We start from the raw sequence: 16,939 nt of genomic DNA, 5'->3' as shown, positions 1-16,939 counted from the left end.
GAGATTTCCTCAGCCCAGGGCCACACCCCATGGGTTTTTCCCCAAGGGCATAGAGGGGGATGAAATCACCCAATTTGATGTGTCATGGAGACAGATTATGTTCTTCTTCTAGTGTAAATCCAAAAGTAATTCTGCTGGATTTGGTAGAGATATTCCAGATTCACATTGGTGCAAAAGAGAGCAGAATCTGACTTATAGATGTTTGAGACAATCTGACTTTATACATTAGTAAGAAGAGACTTTGGGTCAGTATTCGGGTTCCCAAGGCCTTAGCTGCCCTTCTTTCCCTTTTTGTCTTTCTACCCTGTCTGGGAGTAGAGAACAAATCTGGGGATATTTCAGAGAAGATTCGGGATTGACAGTCTGCTGTGGATGCCTCACCAATTTTAGGGTCCCCATCTTTCTCCAATCCCCCTATTGGAAGTAAGTTTCCAAACCCTGGGAAGTCCCTCCCTATGAGCACCGGGTATGGGAGTTTGGGGACTACACCTGCTGCTACCTCAGTAGTGTTCCTTTCAATCTCGATTTTTACTGGGATGGTGGGGTAGTAGCTAACTGTCCCATGGACACGTTATCCCCGTACGTTTAACCTGCAGCAGCTGACTACGCTTCACGAGCTTCCCTGAGATAAGCGTGATAGCACTCCCCGAATCAACCAGTGCTGTGGTCCCTACCCCATTTAGTTTCACTGGTCTGGTATACATATGTGGGGTTAGTGAGACCCCCCCCAAGGTGGATTAGGGAGCATGGATCTGCCCAGTTCCCCAGGTTACACTGCATAGGCTCCTCAGCATTGGGACACTGTGCAGCTATGTTTCCTCACTCCCCGCAGGCATAACATCTGTATGGAGCCCTAGGCGTTCCCCGGTCTCTTGGTTCGGGCAGTCTGACATCACGATCCTCTTCTCCCTCAGTGCTCCGACTCTTTGTGGCCTCTGATGGGCCTTCAGCCTCTCTCTTTTTCCACCTGGGCCATCCTGGTGGCCCAGTCACCCGAACTTTAGGGCTTGGTGCTGCTAGTTTAACCCGGGGTGCCTCTTCCTTAACTGGTCGGGTCAGCTCCCTTGCCTCTCTACCAGGGTGACAACCTCGTCATAGGTGGAGGGTTCGTTCTTGCTTATCCAGGCATGAAGATCTGGTGGTAGTCCCCTCACATGTCGGTCGATGACCAGAACTGCTAGTATCTCTTCCGGACTCCGAGACTCTGTTTGCAACCACTTTTGTGCGAGATGGATGAGGTCATACAATTGAGACCACAGGGTTTTCTCTTCCTGGTACCTCCAACCATGATACTGCTGGGCCCGCACTGCTGTCGTTACCCCAGATCTGGCCAGGATCTCTGCTTTCAGCTGGGGGTAGTCTGCCGCAGCCTCTTCAGGCAGATCATGGTAGGCCTTCTGGGCCTCCCCACACAGGAATGGGGCAAGGATGCCAGACCACTGATCTCGAGGCCAGGCCTCCTGTAGGGCTGTCTTCTCAAAGGCCCGAAGGTATGCATCATCCTCCTGTGTCATTTTCTGCAGCCAATGGCTGGCCCGTATGAGCCGTGTCCCATCATGGCCGCGGTTCAGCTCTGTAAGGGACTTTACCTGGTTTACCAGTTCCCGCAAGATAGCTCGGTCTTGAGCAGCCTGGTCCATCAGCAGGTGATTAGTCTCTTGCTGCAGCTGCACTGCCTCCTATTGGGCGGCTGCCTGGACACAGGTAGCCTCCTGCTGCGCCGCCGTAGCTTGTATCAGTGTCCGCACTATGTCATCCATTGTGGTGAAAAAAACATAAACCCTCTCCCTCTCCTTCTTCCGCCGCACTGTGCACCCCACCAGTGTGCACCCCAGTGTGACACAGTTCCTCCTCTATCTTGATGGGTCCTGCGCTTATTGGTGGATTTTCCTGCCTCAGAGATTCACCATGTGGGTTGGGGAACAGCCCAGAGACCTTCCCCTCTGGAAGAATACACAGTCCAGGTCAACTGGGAGGTTTGGGGGGAACCCGGGCCCGCCCTCTACTCTGGGTTCCAGCCCAGGACCCTGTGGACTGCAGCTGTCTATAGTGCCTCCTGTAACTGTTGCATGACAGCTACAACTCCCTGGGCTACTTCCCCATGGCCTCCTCCAAACACCTTCCTTATTCTCACCACAGGACCTTCCTCCTGGTATCTGATAACGCTTGTGCTCCTCAGTCCTCCAGCAGCACACCCTCACACTCTTAGCTCCTTGCGCCTCTTGCTCCCAGCTCCTCACACTCGCCCCACAAACTGAAGTGAGCTCCTTTTAAAACCCAGGTGCCCTGATTAGCCTGCTTTAATTGATTCTAGCAGCTTCTTCTTAATTGGCTTCAGGTGTCCTAATTAGCCTGCCTTAACTGGTTCTAGCAGGTTCCTGATTACTCTAGTGCAGCCCCTGCTCTGGTCACTCAGGGAACAGAAAACTACTCATCCAGTGACCGGTATATTTGCCCTCTACCAGACTCCTGTACCCCACTGGTCTTGGTCTGTCACAATTCCTATAAGTTGTTTTTTGCAACAGGTCCCACTCAGCTACCTTTGACTCTTAGGAAAATTAATAAAATGATTATTCAGGTAGGAAAGGAGAGGTTTTTGATTGTGCTCCATGCTAGATTCTTATTTGTCTTTATCTTGCTAGTGGCCTGATGTGTACACGTAGTTCCAGTGGTTGCAGTAATAGGGAGAAACTTGCTTTATACTGAAGCACAAGATCTGGAATGCATCTTTGGATTGAGGCTTTATGGATACAGTGGGCCTCATTCTCCACTGTCTTGTACTGCATTTAGGCAAGGCTTGAATGGTGCCAGTATGTGCCGGAACACCATTTTGGCACATTTTGCTGGGAGGAGGCATTCCATGACTCGGTAGTACCAGAAGTACCATGAGTGCTGCCAGCACTACTCTTTTAAGGACTTGGTCACTGTATTTAGGCCTCTGCAAGGTGGGTTTAAAATACTACCAACTCAGTTTTCCAAACTAACTTAAGTCCACTTTGCATTTGCCAGGCCAGATATTCAGCTCTGCCCAAGGAGTCATGCAAGAGTGACATAAAGGTTACATTTCCACTATCTGGTCCTGGAGCTGCTTCTCAGGCATAAGCAAGTACGGCCAAAAGGCTGCTTTAACTGAAGCTGAGTGCTAATAGCTACATGGGGCCAATGCTGCAGCCAGGGACTGGTACTGTTTAGGACATTCCAGTCGCACCGCTTTGCTCCTGCTATGTCCTCTACTTCTGCAGCAGGGATGGAAATGGCCTAGCAGGTTCTTACACTAGGCAATCTTCCTCTGCCCAGTTACATGACCAGAACCTGGCAGGTGATCTTATCATATTGCAAGATATGACACAGTTTGCACAAGTGCCAATGACCACACACAGTGCAGATGGGCCCAGTGACTTAGTTATTTTGTATTTACCTAGGATATTGAGCTGATATGATTTTATGTTCAAATTGCCTACAAAGTAGAATACAATGTATTTTCTAGTTTAAGAGTATATTTTTACTAACTGAATGCACACATTTGTCACCAATCAGTTATTAACTCTCCCAAAAAGAGAGCTTGTAGCTGCAGTGACTCTCAGGTGTGCGTTTTCATGTGTGTGGTTTTTTCTGGTAGGTAGGTCTGAAACTCAGTTTCCTCAGCAATAACCAGGGCCTAGCCTCGGCAGTCAAGGTACCCAAGAAGTGCAGGGTAATTTTCCTTTAGAATTTTCCTTTTGAATCATAATACGTTTGCCTGCAACATGCTTGCCTGTTGTCAAAAGTATGTAATTGTGGACACAAGGAACTGTATTTCTGACTAAACAAAATCCTCAGCCAATGTGTAAATGGGGTATAAAACACTCCCAGATTAGATTAGGACTAGATCCTCAGCAGTTGTATTGCTGAAGCATATGCAGTTTTTCTTATTTTTACCTCAAATAAAAAAAAAATACTTGGTAACAAAACAATGCCCATTTTCCCTGTTTGTTTTCTATGCCATGTTTCAATGATGTCTCCCAGTTTCACCATGATGAGCCTATTACTTTTCTTAAAACTTACCATGAACCACACACATAATGATGGGAAAATGCATTAGCTGAAGAAGAGAAGGAAGAAGGGAGACACAAGGTCAGAAGATGCTGTAATAATCAAGATTTATAAATTAAGAGATAAACAGATAAAAACCTGTAAGAATACTTTATAAATTGTAAGTGCTGTGAAACTGAAACCTGTTTATAGAAATACAACTAAAATGAGATTAAAAACTAAATGGAAAAAAAAATCTGATGGAAAGCAGTAGTACAGTTACACTCACGAGGAAAACAGAACATTGAAAGATTTGAAAGATTTGTGACCATTTTCAAGCCAATAAAGCACAGTGAGGCTTTATTTTCAGGGTGTCTATGGCTCTGATTGTACTTCTGATCCTTCCATTTACGTGTGATGTTTAGGTGACTGACAAGTACTGAGGTATTGCTTTTGGAAGGGCTGATGCAGAACAGTGTAGGGGGGCAGGTAGTTGGCAACAGCCCAGCAATGGTGGTGGGCTTAAAAATGGTCTCTTGAAAAATCTGCACTTTGATTCATGTATGAGGTATTAGAATGTGAAGACTGGAACCGAGTTACGAACCTTGTGTGCAGCATGTTACTAATCAAACCTAAAACTGTAACAGACAAACAGTTGCACAGCTGCAGCACGTTGTGCTGCCATGCAGGAGACTCAGGCCTGGGGGAAACCTAATTCATAAGACTCTTTGCTCACCAGGCAAGAGGAGCTAAAATGTGTGGCATGAAGGTTACATGTTTAGTCTCTGGAACAGAACATTCTGACACTGCTAGAGTAGCTTGTGTTGAGCTACTAATGGAGAGAAGGTCATGTTTTTTTCCCCTTCTAGTTGCAGAGTGCCAAGTTTGCAGATAATACACAATTATTCAAGATAGTTCAGTATAAAGCTGACTGCGAAGAGCTACAGAGAGACTCTCACAAAACTGGGTGACTGGGCAACAAAATGGCAGATGAAATTCAACATTAAAAGTACAAAATGATGCACATTGGAAAAAATAATTCCAACTACACTTATATAATGATAGATTCTAAATTAGCTGTTACCACTCAAGAACCAGACCTTGGAGTCATTGTGGATAGTTCCCCCAAAACTTCAGCTCAATGGGCAGAACGGTCAGAAAGGCTAACAGAATGTAAAGAACTATTTGAAAAGGAATAGAAAATAAGACAGAAAATATCATAATGCCATTATATAAAACCATGGTGTTCTCACACCTTGAATATGATGTCTAGTTCTGGTCGCACCATTTCAAAGAGGATATTGTGGATTTTTGAGGAAAATCGCCTTGCTTTGGTCGCAGAAAAACAGCAGAAAAGAAAGACAACAGTCATGCAGCAATTGTGGCCCAACCCTATCTTCCAACACCACCTGCAATGTCTGCCAAGAAGCCTGTGGCCCAAGAATCAGACTCTTCAGTCACCAAAGGACCCATGAAAAATAAAACCTATGAAAGAGATCATCCTCAACCTCGAGGGATCGCCAGCAATAGTGGAACTGGAAAAGGTTCAGAGAAGGGCAACAAAAGATGATCAAGGATATGGAATGGCTTCCATATGAGGAGAGACTAAAAAGATTAGTGCTGTTCATCTTAGAATCATAGGTCTGGAAGGGACCTCAAGAGGTCTTCTAGTCCTGTCCCCTACACTCAAGGCAGGAGTAAGTATTATCTAGAACATCCCTGACAGGAGTTTGTCTAACTTGCTCTTAAAAATCTCCAATTACAGAGATTCCATGACCTCTCTAGGCAATTTATTCTAGTGCTTAACTACCCTGACAGTTAGGAAGTTTTTCCTAATGTCCAACCTAAACCACCCTTGCTGCAATTTAAGCCCATTGATTCTTGTCCTATCCTCAGAGGTTAATAAGAACAATTTTTCTCCCTTCTCCTTGTAACATCTCCCTTCTCCTTGTAACAACCTTTTAAGTACATAAAAACTCTTAGCATGTCCCCTCTGTCTTCTCTCTCCAGACTAAACAAACCCATTTTTTTCAGTCTTCTCATATAGACCTTTAATTATTTTGTTGCTTTTCTCTGGACTTTCTCCAATTTGTCCACATATTTCCTGTAATGTGGTGCCCAGAACTGGACACAACACTACTGTGACACTCTACACCCCAGGGGCTAGAGTGTCACAGTAACCCCCATATTCATCATTTGTATATGATTGTGATATTGCATACAAAGCATGCCTTGAAAGGTATCAAGGGAAAGGCTATGATTGGCTGAAACCCAGTGCTCCATCTAAATATTTATATCACTAATGCATATGAAGTTATGAGAACTGTGTTGTATGATTGTCACTAAAATATGCTGTGGGTTTGTGAAGCACCCAGATACTAGCTCCTCAAAGACAATAACAAGGGAGATAATCAATGCCTGTGCAGGTGTTGAACAACCAACAACAGCCATTGTCCAGCAAGGGAGCTACAATGCAATGACTCACTTGCACAAGAATTGTTCAACTTCACTTGTGTCTCAGCAATGCCCACCAGACATGCCTGGACTTATGTTCTCCAAACACATGGACTAAGGGTATAAAACAGAACTATGAGTATAAAACAGAACTCCCTCCACCTACACTGCAAGCAATAAGAAAGCTCAGAAGACTGAAAACTGATTCATTTCCGGCCAATGGGAGTGCAGAGCCAGTGCTTGGGGTGGGGGCAGTGCACGGAGCCCTGTGGCCCCCCAGCCTAGAAGCTGGACCTGCTGCTGGCTGCTTCCGGGGCACAGCACAGTGTCAGAAAAGATAGGCACTCACCTGCCTTAGCTGGGCAGCACTGCCAACGGGACCTTTAACATCCCTGTTGGCAGTGCTGACCAGAGCAAGGCGACCCACCACCTTACATGCCGTGACCCAGTACGGGTCACGACCCACAGATTGAGAAACACTGTCCTACAGGTTGGACTGTCCGTGTCTTTTAAGAGGAGGAAGAACTGGAGTGGAGAGCTTCCACCTTACACTTCCCCTTTTAGCTTGTGACATATCTGATGGACACAATCCAGAATGCTTGCTTGTAAACAAAAGTGAATGGAAATAAAACCAACGGTACATTATGTTTGCATTGTTTGTATTAAGCAGATTAATAATTTCCAATAGATATTTGCAGGCCTTAAGCACTTCTTAGTAAATAACATGTAACTGTATCAGCCATTTTAAATTAAGTAATCACTAGTGGGATGCTTCTGAGGAGAATCCAGGGTTGTGATGCACCTGACCTTGTCATAAGGATAACCCCTGCTGTTTATTTTTCCTGCAGCCTCCACAATCTATTGATTAACATTTTGCTTAGACTGTAAATGGGTGTCCATTGTGAACCATATAATGCTTAGATTGTACATGACCAGTCAGAGTGATACAAGCATCTTTTCCCCCTGCCTGATGGCATAGAAATACAACTGGATGAATACAACAAGATGGATCACCTTTTGGTGACTTGACTTAACGCACAGACCTAGAGAACATAATTTGCAGTTTATAGATATAACTCTTCACATATTTTCTGTACATACATCTTGCTATGATTATGATGACCAATGTGACAAAAGCTTTCATTAGAGACCCTACATGACATTCTTTGTCAGACTAGTAGGTATGTGCCAGACTCAGGGTATTCCTCTAACCCTTATGTACTCCTGTACCCTCTGCCAGTTGGCATCAAGATGTCCATGGGTCACAACTAGTTAATAATAAGTATAAAAATATGAAGGGCCTGCTAGAAAGTCTGATATTAGTTGCACACTCTGGGTGGATTTTCCCCCTACCAGGCAAAAAGGAGGAAGGGATTAACTCTTCGTCACCATCACCTTTAGGTGATTTCTGCAGAGAATGCTTTGTGGGATCGGTGATGCACAAGTCAAGGCTGGGAAAAGTGTGTGTGCATGTTGAAGGGAGAGAAGTACTTTGGGCAGAAGCCTCTAGAGCCAACATGGATGCACTGGCCTCTTCCTGGATTTTTCTAATCTTCTGTAGATCCCCTGGGATCAGTGCAGGTTTTGTCTGATCTGTGGTTTCTGGAGTTGAAACGTCTGCTCATTTTGCATTGATGTGAGGTGGGAATACAACACTGCACTCCAGGATAGGGTGATTTGGAGAAAACGTTTGCTCATGTACTCCATGAAAAAGTCTATAAGGAAGACAACTACCACACTTTTGTGACAGCACAGACTTTCATCTGCTAATATTTCTGTAATGAAATAATTAGAAGAAAAGGAATAAACCATTCAAGTATTAGAAACATTAACATTGCATCTTCTGAATGGAACCCACACGCATAGTTATATCGTCATTGAGAAGCCAAGGAACAAATTAGTTTTCTAGTCTTCTAGAAACACACTGAAGGAAAAGTTGAAAAGAACTTTGAAGAGAGAGTTCAAGAGGGTGTGAAACCGTTAAGAAGTGCCCATGGACGGTGTGAGGCTGGTAGCGGCCCCCAGCGCACCGGGACTGGGTCTTCTTGGAGTCGGGTTGCTTGGGAATGCAGCTCAAAGCTGGTGGTAAACTCCATCTAATTGAAATTAATGGAAGATAACTTTGCTCTTAGGTCCCAGGCAGATCAATGGATGAAAAGATTCAGTGAGTCATCACTCTAGACCACTTAACAATACCCTTTGGTAAGGTCTTTCTTATTTTATAAGACTTGACCTATGTCTCACTGTTGACACAGGAGTGAAAAAAAAGTGAGATAAATTGGCCGATTCAAGATTAAATGGAATCAAAAAAGGCTTTGTGCCTTTTGCCAGAGTATAATTATTTCCCAATTGGATTTGCTGCTGTTACATAAATGGATAGATCCTGCAAAAACATATGCATGTGCTTAACTTTACTCACATGATTACTCTCACTGATGTCATGGAGCTACTCACTTAAGTAAAGTTAAGAACATGTGTAAGTCTTTACAGGAGGAAGGTCCACATGTGTGATTATATACTTGTGAGTATATACCTGATGAACCCTAGTATCACAACAGATGGTAAAACTAGTTACCAATACCCCAGATGGAAAATAAAAGTGTAGAAATCCTTCCTGATTTCTTGCTATGGGCCTGTGCTCTGGACTTTTTCTCTCCACTGGTAGTGGGCATTGTGTACAGCTCATTTTAAAGTCCGTGGAACTCAACAGTAGATCATATTTATCAGTTGGATGGCATTTTTCTTTAAATGCTCTATCAAAAAAATTAAAATGTTAACTTTATCCTCATCAGATACCTCTTTTTGCCTTTAAAAAAAAATCAAAGTGTTGGAGAAGAAGAAATCAACTACTTTTTTTACCATAGCCACTTAAAATGAATGACAAAGACTGTGACTTTAAGAAATATATTTTATGGTCTGACACCATGCCAAACACACTATCTTGCCAATAAGATTTGCTATTAACACTGAAAGAAAGTCAAGAAAAATAAAATATTATCAATGAGCTGTTTTCACAGCTGGCAACCATGGTTACAGCCCTATTTTTTATTGGAAAATTTGTATCCGCATCTGATCCACAATCCACAAACATGATCCACAGATTTGCAGAGCTCTAAACCTGATGTCCTTTATTAAACTGTTAACATGTGATAATAGGTGTGATGTTCCCCTGGTGTTATCTGGACCGGTGATCTGCTAGGTCACTCCAATGCTTGACTCTGGGAGCCAGCTTTGCCCTGCTCTTCTGTGAGAATCCCCACTCCTGGGCTGTTCACGCACAGTCTCTAGCATTTAAGCTGCTCCTTGGATTGTGCAACTGAATGACATTAGCCAATATCTCTGGACCCGGACACAACCCTAGGAACCTCCATCTTCCAGTGTCCAGTTATGCACCCTGGACGCTGCAAGCTTATATGAGTTTGTCAATTTAACAAAGAAATTGATATGTACCAGGCTAGTGATCCCAAGGGGAGTCTCTGACATGCTTCAAACCAAACGCACTGTTTCAGGTAGAATAAACAAATAGATTTATTAACTACATAGATAGATCTTAGGTGATTATACATCAAAGCATAACAAGTCAGATTTGGTCAAATGAAATGAAAGCAAAACACATTCTAAGCTGATCTTAACACTTTCAATGCCCTTACAAACTTAGATGCTTCTCACCACAGCCAGGCTCTCCCCTTTGATCAGCGCTTCAGTCACTTGGTGGTGATGTCTGTAAATGGAGGTGGAAGAGAGAGGAAGAGCATGGCAAACGTCTCTCCCTTTTATCATGTCCTTTCTTCCCTCTTGGCTTTGCCCCCACCCATTCAGAGTTAGGTGAGCATTACCTCATCGCAGTCCCAAACTGACCAAAGGAAGGGGGGTGACTCACTCGAGAGTCCAACAGATCCTTGGTTGTTGCCTAGGCTGGTGTCCTGTGAGTCTGTTCCTGTGAACCTGGGCTGGGTTTGTCCCATACATTCCCTGATGAGGTGTGAACTGCCACTCTGCTCTTGGAAAGTTTTTGCCTGGGCTTGCTTTGAGCCATGAAGATACCTTTTCAGCCTCATAACTATATACATGAAATTATAACCTATAACATTACTATACCATTACTGTAACAGTAATTATGATAACATCACTATAACAACAATGATCAGTGCATCACGAGCCTGCCGAAGACACCCAACATTACAAACTTTGCATTGGATACCACACCATCATTTTATAAAGATGAACATGGGGGTGTAAGGTGTTCCCATGAGGTACAGAGCATCACAATATGTCAATCATAAAAGAGAACACAGATAAGCCTGAACACCACTGCCTTACCTTCATGATAGAGGAAGCTACATAGGCTAGCTTACTACTTCCTAAACAACAACTAGATATTGCTTATTTGATGGTTACTATTCAAGTCAGTCCCCCAAATCTCTTCAGTTTAGTTCTTGGATAAATGTCCTTCATCTGTCACAGATAGTTCTCCAGGCTCTGCAGGCTTCCCTGTGCCTGAGATATCAGAGGTGCCCTGACATGTACACCACAATTTTACAGCCCCATATCCTGAGCCTAGGGATCCTGTCAGCTGGCATTGGCCAGCAGCAGGTGTTCAATTGCAGGGTAGACATACCTGAGTGCTCCTTTTTCTAACATTATATCAAATGCCCATTTCTAATATGTAACCTTTGAAGTTAATTTCTGTTTCCAGTGAATGCATCTTTTTAATCTTTCCTTTTTAATGGAAAGCCAGCAGCAAGGCCAATTATTTTTCCCCTTGGTATTATTCTCTCAGCTTCCCAGAACATCATATCTACATTTGTATCATTTGGGTTAAAATATTTCTCAGTATTGGATCTGAACAGTTGCTAATAATTAGAAGCTAGAAGCAACAGTCAAACTCCAAAATTATGTATTCATTTTTAATTACTGATTCATAGTAAGATAATTACTTGTCATTTTCCAGTGATTACTTAGAATTATGTAGAATTACTTAATTTTGTTTGGAAATTGCTTAGGGCTTGATTGCTCCCTCCCATTGAAATAACCAAGGAAAGGCTTGGGGCTATATGTTTACATTGCAATGTAAGCACAAGGGTAGTAAGGACTTGAATCTGTTGGCTCTGGGTTAGAAAACCCAGGGCTTAAACATCTACACTGACTGTCAACCCTAGCTTAAGAATTTTCTAACCCAGGCTCAAACCTGGGGCTCTGGCGTCCACACTGCAGCACCCAGACTCAAGTCCAGCCAACCATATCCCAGACTTCCTAGTGTCCTTCTGAAATGTGGCTTCTCTAGCCTTTTGACTGTCGTGCAGTGTGGAAAAATTTGACTCTCCACCCTGAATGTTACAGGAAGTTTGAACAGCCTGCCAACACATCCTGCCAAGCGAACTTTTTATTCTGGGCATTCTCAGCAACTGGAGCCAGCAATATGGAAAAGGCACAATTTGAAGGACTTCTATTGCTTTACTTTCAGTCCTGTTTCAGGAAATGTGGATCCTAGAGATGTGGGTCCTAGGATTCTGGGTCTCATCCGAAGTTGGAGAGATTTGTGTGTAGGTGGAAGGTGGATTTGGCCTCAAGCCTGAGGCCTGGGCTTACATTGCAGTGTAGACATATGGACAGTGAAAGTAGCTTTCTCTCTTGGCATTGTGTGTGGTCAAAGCTTAGAGGTGTACTGGTAATGGTGCCACCGTAAACCAGTACATATAGGAACTGTTTTTCACTTGTGCCCAATTCAGTATGGCTTAGAATCAGACTGTTTCAGTACTCGTGGCAGGCCTGCCCACCAGTATGCCTGTGTACTATTTTACTGAACACCATAGCAGGAAATACACTCACAAAACACCACAGTGACAAACGTGCTAACACAACACAAAGCAGCTTGTAATAGTGAAGTCACATACAGCTGCATGTAGGCTGGTAGTATTTGGGGGTTCTCGTTTCCATGTGCTGTGTTGCACTGAGCAATGCTGCTGTGAATACATGTTGCACAAAATTTGTGCACTTAGCTGTCCCCTGGTGGAGGTACAACCACCTCTGTATTACCCCATGTAGCTGTTACTCCCTCTATCTCTGATCAGCTGTCACATTCCAACCATCACAGAACCTTTGGACACCAACATTCCATTTGGTTCTCACAGGGCCCAGCGATGACTGAACCTGGTGATATTTCAAACGAAAAGCGCTCTCAGCCAAGCCTGCAGCTGTTTCCATTGCTTTACGTTAACTCAACAGGCATTCAACACTTCAGAGAGACACAAAGACAGAGAGTTTCAAACCTGGAAGATGTGTGTTGATTTGTGCAGGTGGCAAGTGAGGGGTGTGCTGTAGTGAGAGACTGTGTGTTTAGGGTTATTGTGTCTGTGTGGTTTTGAAGAACTGCGGCAGCTGGGCCAAGTAATCCACCAGCTGTGCAGTCCCCCTCATTCAACCAAATTAACTGTTGCATGATAGTTAGCTGTAGAGTAAGGGTGGTGATTGGCTGAGTTCCTTTGCTGTCATAATGTTCTGGGATTCTTGGCTGGGCATAAATACATGCCCTATTGTAGCTGAGTTGCAAACCACATGGGTGTAATTTATAAAGGAAAAATGCTGGAAGCTTAAAAATTGGATGGTAACAGACCACGAATCCCAGTGATGATTCAACCTGCAGATGTTCTGAACAAAAAGAGCTCTCAGCCATGCTTGTAGGTCTTTCCATTGCTCCACACTGACTCAACAGACATTCTAGGCAGCAGAGCAACAATCCTGTACTCTTGTTACATAGATTATGCAGTTCAAGGTTGGAAAGGCAAATTACATGACTTCCCCAAAGTTCCTAATTTGAAGCTGAAGCTTTGCCTGCTCCAATTTCAAGGCACACTGCCAAGCACTTTAAGGCCACAAATTTTACAACCCATCAAATATGTGTATTTTGTTAGCAAATGTCTTTCTGGAACTACTTAGTATCTGTTTCTTTTGAGTACCACTCCAGCTTTGAATAATCACTATTCCAACAAGCATCCCTCCCTAACCAGTCTCACATACAAAGTGCTACGATGACAGAGTGCATAAGAAACTTGTTCTTATTCAAAATTCATCCAGAAAAAGATAAAATCAATTGACTTCAAAACTTTTATGTCCCAATGGTAGTTTTACTTCTGCTTCGTTTTCGATTTGTTCCTTTTCTTGACCAATCTATACAATATCTCTGTGCCCATGAGCTGACTCAAAGGACTGAATAGTTGATGCATCTCAAGGAAAAAATTATAGCTAATAATATTAATTTGAATGGGAGATGTGGGTAATGTACTGCTTTCACTGCACTGTAGGACAATTCAAGAATGAGAGAATTCTTTGACACTGGTTGTTGATGCAACCTTAATATTGTGTTCCAAGGATCAAGCAATGTGATTGCACACCGGATATCTGATGCCCAACCCTCTATTTATCCTTTGAGATCCAAGTCATAAAAGCAACATACAACTGCAGAAAACACAAACTGATTCTGAGAAAATGCATCAATGGACAGCCACAGCCACTCTAGTCAACTCAAGTCACACACTGCTTCACGTGAGGCTGCCGCTCACAAAGATTAACCGCAACATCTCAGGTTTGTGTTGATCACTGCAAGATCAGAGGTTAACCAGACAGCTATCAACAACCTCATTACAGATGAGGCCCCCCCCCAAACAATCTATTTTATTGAAACCTGGCTAGATGACATAGCAGGTTCAGTGCTAGCTTACTGCACTCCCACAAATTCCTTTATACGTCACAAATCCAGTCCAAAAGCACCTGGCATTGGCCTCTGTCAGAAGACAGGACATTGGGCTAGATGGACCATTGGCCTGACCCAGTATGGCTGTTCTTATGTTCTTAAAAATAATTAAAGACAAAAAATTGACATTATTCCCATCCAGCTTCAAATGAAGACGAGTCCCCTGAAACAAAGTAGTAAATGCATATGCTTCATTAGTGAGGCCAAATAGGACCCAGTGGGAACCTGTTATTCTACAGAACACCAGATACTGCAGCGAAGCTGATGGACATGGTGGGTCAGCTCCAGTGACTCATTCCAAGTGATATCAGTATCTTTGCTGACAGAACTGCTGATAGTCAAGCCCCAAACGTAAGTTTTTCTAAGGTAATCTTTGAGACTAAACACGTTAGCCAGTCACACACTATATCTGATCCTCAGGCTGTGTGTGGACATAGGGTGGATACCCACTGTTTTCCAGTTCTAATGAAATCACAACTTCATCCTTGGGAAAGGTGGTCCCATCACCATGAGCTGCTCCTGGATTGACCACTCAATACCACTCATACCACTCAAGGAGATTGCCCGGAAATCAACCTGCTACTCCTAGACTGTTTCTGTTTACATGCTGACATTGAAGTATCCTCCTCCCTGATTATTCCTACAATTGCTAAGGTTTTCTTAGTTTTCAGATGTCCTTCACAGAAACCCAGCAGGAAGCTAGAAAATGTGACAGTAACTAGAAGAAAACGTTAGCAAAGATAGAAACTGGCACAATACTTTTTTTTTTCAAAACTTCATCGGTGGTAGGAGGAGCCAAGAGAATGTACTTGTCCTCTGCTGTAGTGGCAAGAAACTCATATCCCACAGGTCTATTTTGGATGTTACATCATCCTGTCATTTGGAATGACTCCAAGAATGCCAGACCTGCCCCTCCCCCCTGACACTCCCACAATGGGAGGAATTAACTTCCGCTTCAGAGAGGATTCCTCTGCATCAGAGATGGTATTTCCAGACACTAGGAGTAAACTAAGCTAAGGGAGATTGATAACGCAGCACACTCATTCCAAACATTTGGCACCAATCACAAATCAGGAAATCCTGGAAGGTATCTCAGAAATCTGAGCCACTACCTATGACCAACCCATGCCTTGAGTAGCTAATGAAAGAGAATCCACAATGTCTGGGATACCTGCTAGCAGAAATGGTTGACATCACCATTATTCCAAGAAGGAAATCTACCCACTAACCATCTAGTATCCCATAATCTGGACAATACTAAAGAAAACATTGCTCAATGATACCCATCTCACAAATCAATTCCCTGTGTACCTGAGAAACCTCATTAAGAAGGGTTTGTTGGAGCAGCCACTGGCTTTCTCTGACAAGAAGTAGGATATGAGCTGGAGGCAATAGAGCCTTGATAGAGACACAGGGTTTCTGGGCTTGTGCAGATCCTTTTTACTCTAAATTACTGTAAACTCTGTTTCCCCACAACAGTGTGATGTGGGAAAAGATTCATGAAGGTAACATTACTGCTGTTTCCTCCCTGTTGTGCCCCTTCCTAAGGATGTGGGAGAGGACAATCTGTGCCCTTGATATAGTCTCTCCTGCCCACTGTGACAGACCCAGACCAGTGGGGTACAGGAGTCTGGTAGAGGGCAAATATACCGGTCACTGGATGAGTAGTTTTCTGTTCCCTGAGTGACCAGAGCAGGGGCTGCACTAGAGTAATCAGGAACCTGCTAGAACCAGTTAAGGCAGGCAGGCTAATTAGGACACCTGGAGCCAATTAAGAAGAAGCTGCTAGAATCAATTAAAGCAGGCTAATCAGGGCACCTGGGTTTTAAAAAGGAGCTCACTTCAGTTTGTGGTGTAAGTGTGAGGAGCAAGAGGCGCAAGGAGCTGAGAGTGAGAGGGTGTGCTCCTGGAGGACTGAGGAGCACAAGTGTTATCAGACACCAGGAGGAAGGTCCTGTGGTGAGAATAAGGAAGGTGTTTGGAGGAGGCCATGGGGAAGTAGCCCAGGGAGTTGTAGCTGTCATGCAGCTGTTACAGGAGGCACTATAGACAGCTGCAGTCCACAGGGTCCTGGGCTGGAACCCGGAGTAGAGGGCGGGCCTGGGTTCCCCCAAACCTCCCAATTGACCTGGACTGTGGGTTCTTCCAGAGGGGAAGGTCTCTGGGCTGTTCCCCAACCCACATGGTGAATCTCTGAGTCAAGAAAATCTGCCAATAAGTGCAGGACCCACCAAGATAGAGGAGGAACTTTGTCACACCTCTTAAATTGATCTCTTGTTTGAATGTGATTATTACTTTTCAGAAGAACTCTTTCTATAGTTTCAGGGCAAGAAGAATGTGTCATAGTCAACCTTATTCTTTGCCCTCCATTTTTTGCTATTCTATTATAATGCATAACACTTGGGGAAAATTGCTTAGGGTGAAAACTAATGAAACTGGCAAATGATCCTTTTGTATGGTCTGCACAAAGCTGGCAATAAGCCTAGTTTTGCTACAAGCACTAAATTTGTAACACAGCTCTAACAAAAATATATTGTGCTGCTGGGTGCTACAGAACTAACTCTAGACATTATCATCGGCAATCTAATTGAAATAAAGACAGTGTCTGCTTCCACAAGAATTGATTTAATTTGCCTAGTCATGAGGAACAATACGAGGTTTGTGTAAAGAAGCCTATTTTAGTCCACTCCTAAAAAATTCTAGTAAAACAGAAGCCAAACAAAA

Source organism: Malaclemys terrapin, chromosome 2 (genome assembly GCF_027887155.1).
Source record: "Malaclemys terrapin pileata isolate rMalTer1 chromosome 2, rMalTer1.hap1, whole genome shotgun sequence".
Taxonomy (NCBI): domain Eukaryota; kingdom Metazoa; phylum Chordata; order Testudines; family Emydidae; genus Malaclemys; species Malaclemys terrapin.
The sequence above is the reverse complement of the archived record's forward strand: the minus strand, read 5'-3'. Positions refer to the sequence as shown.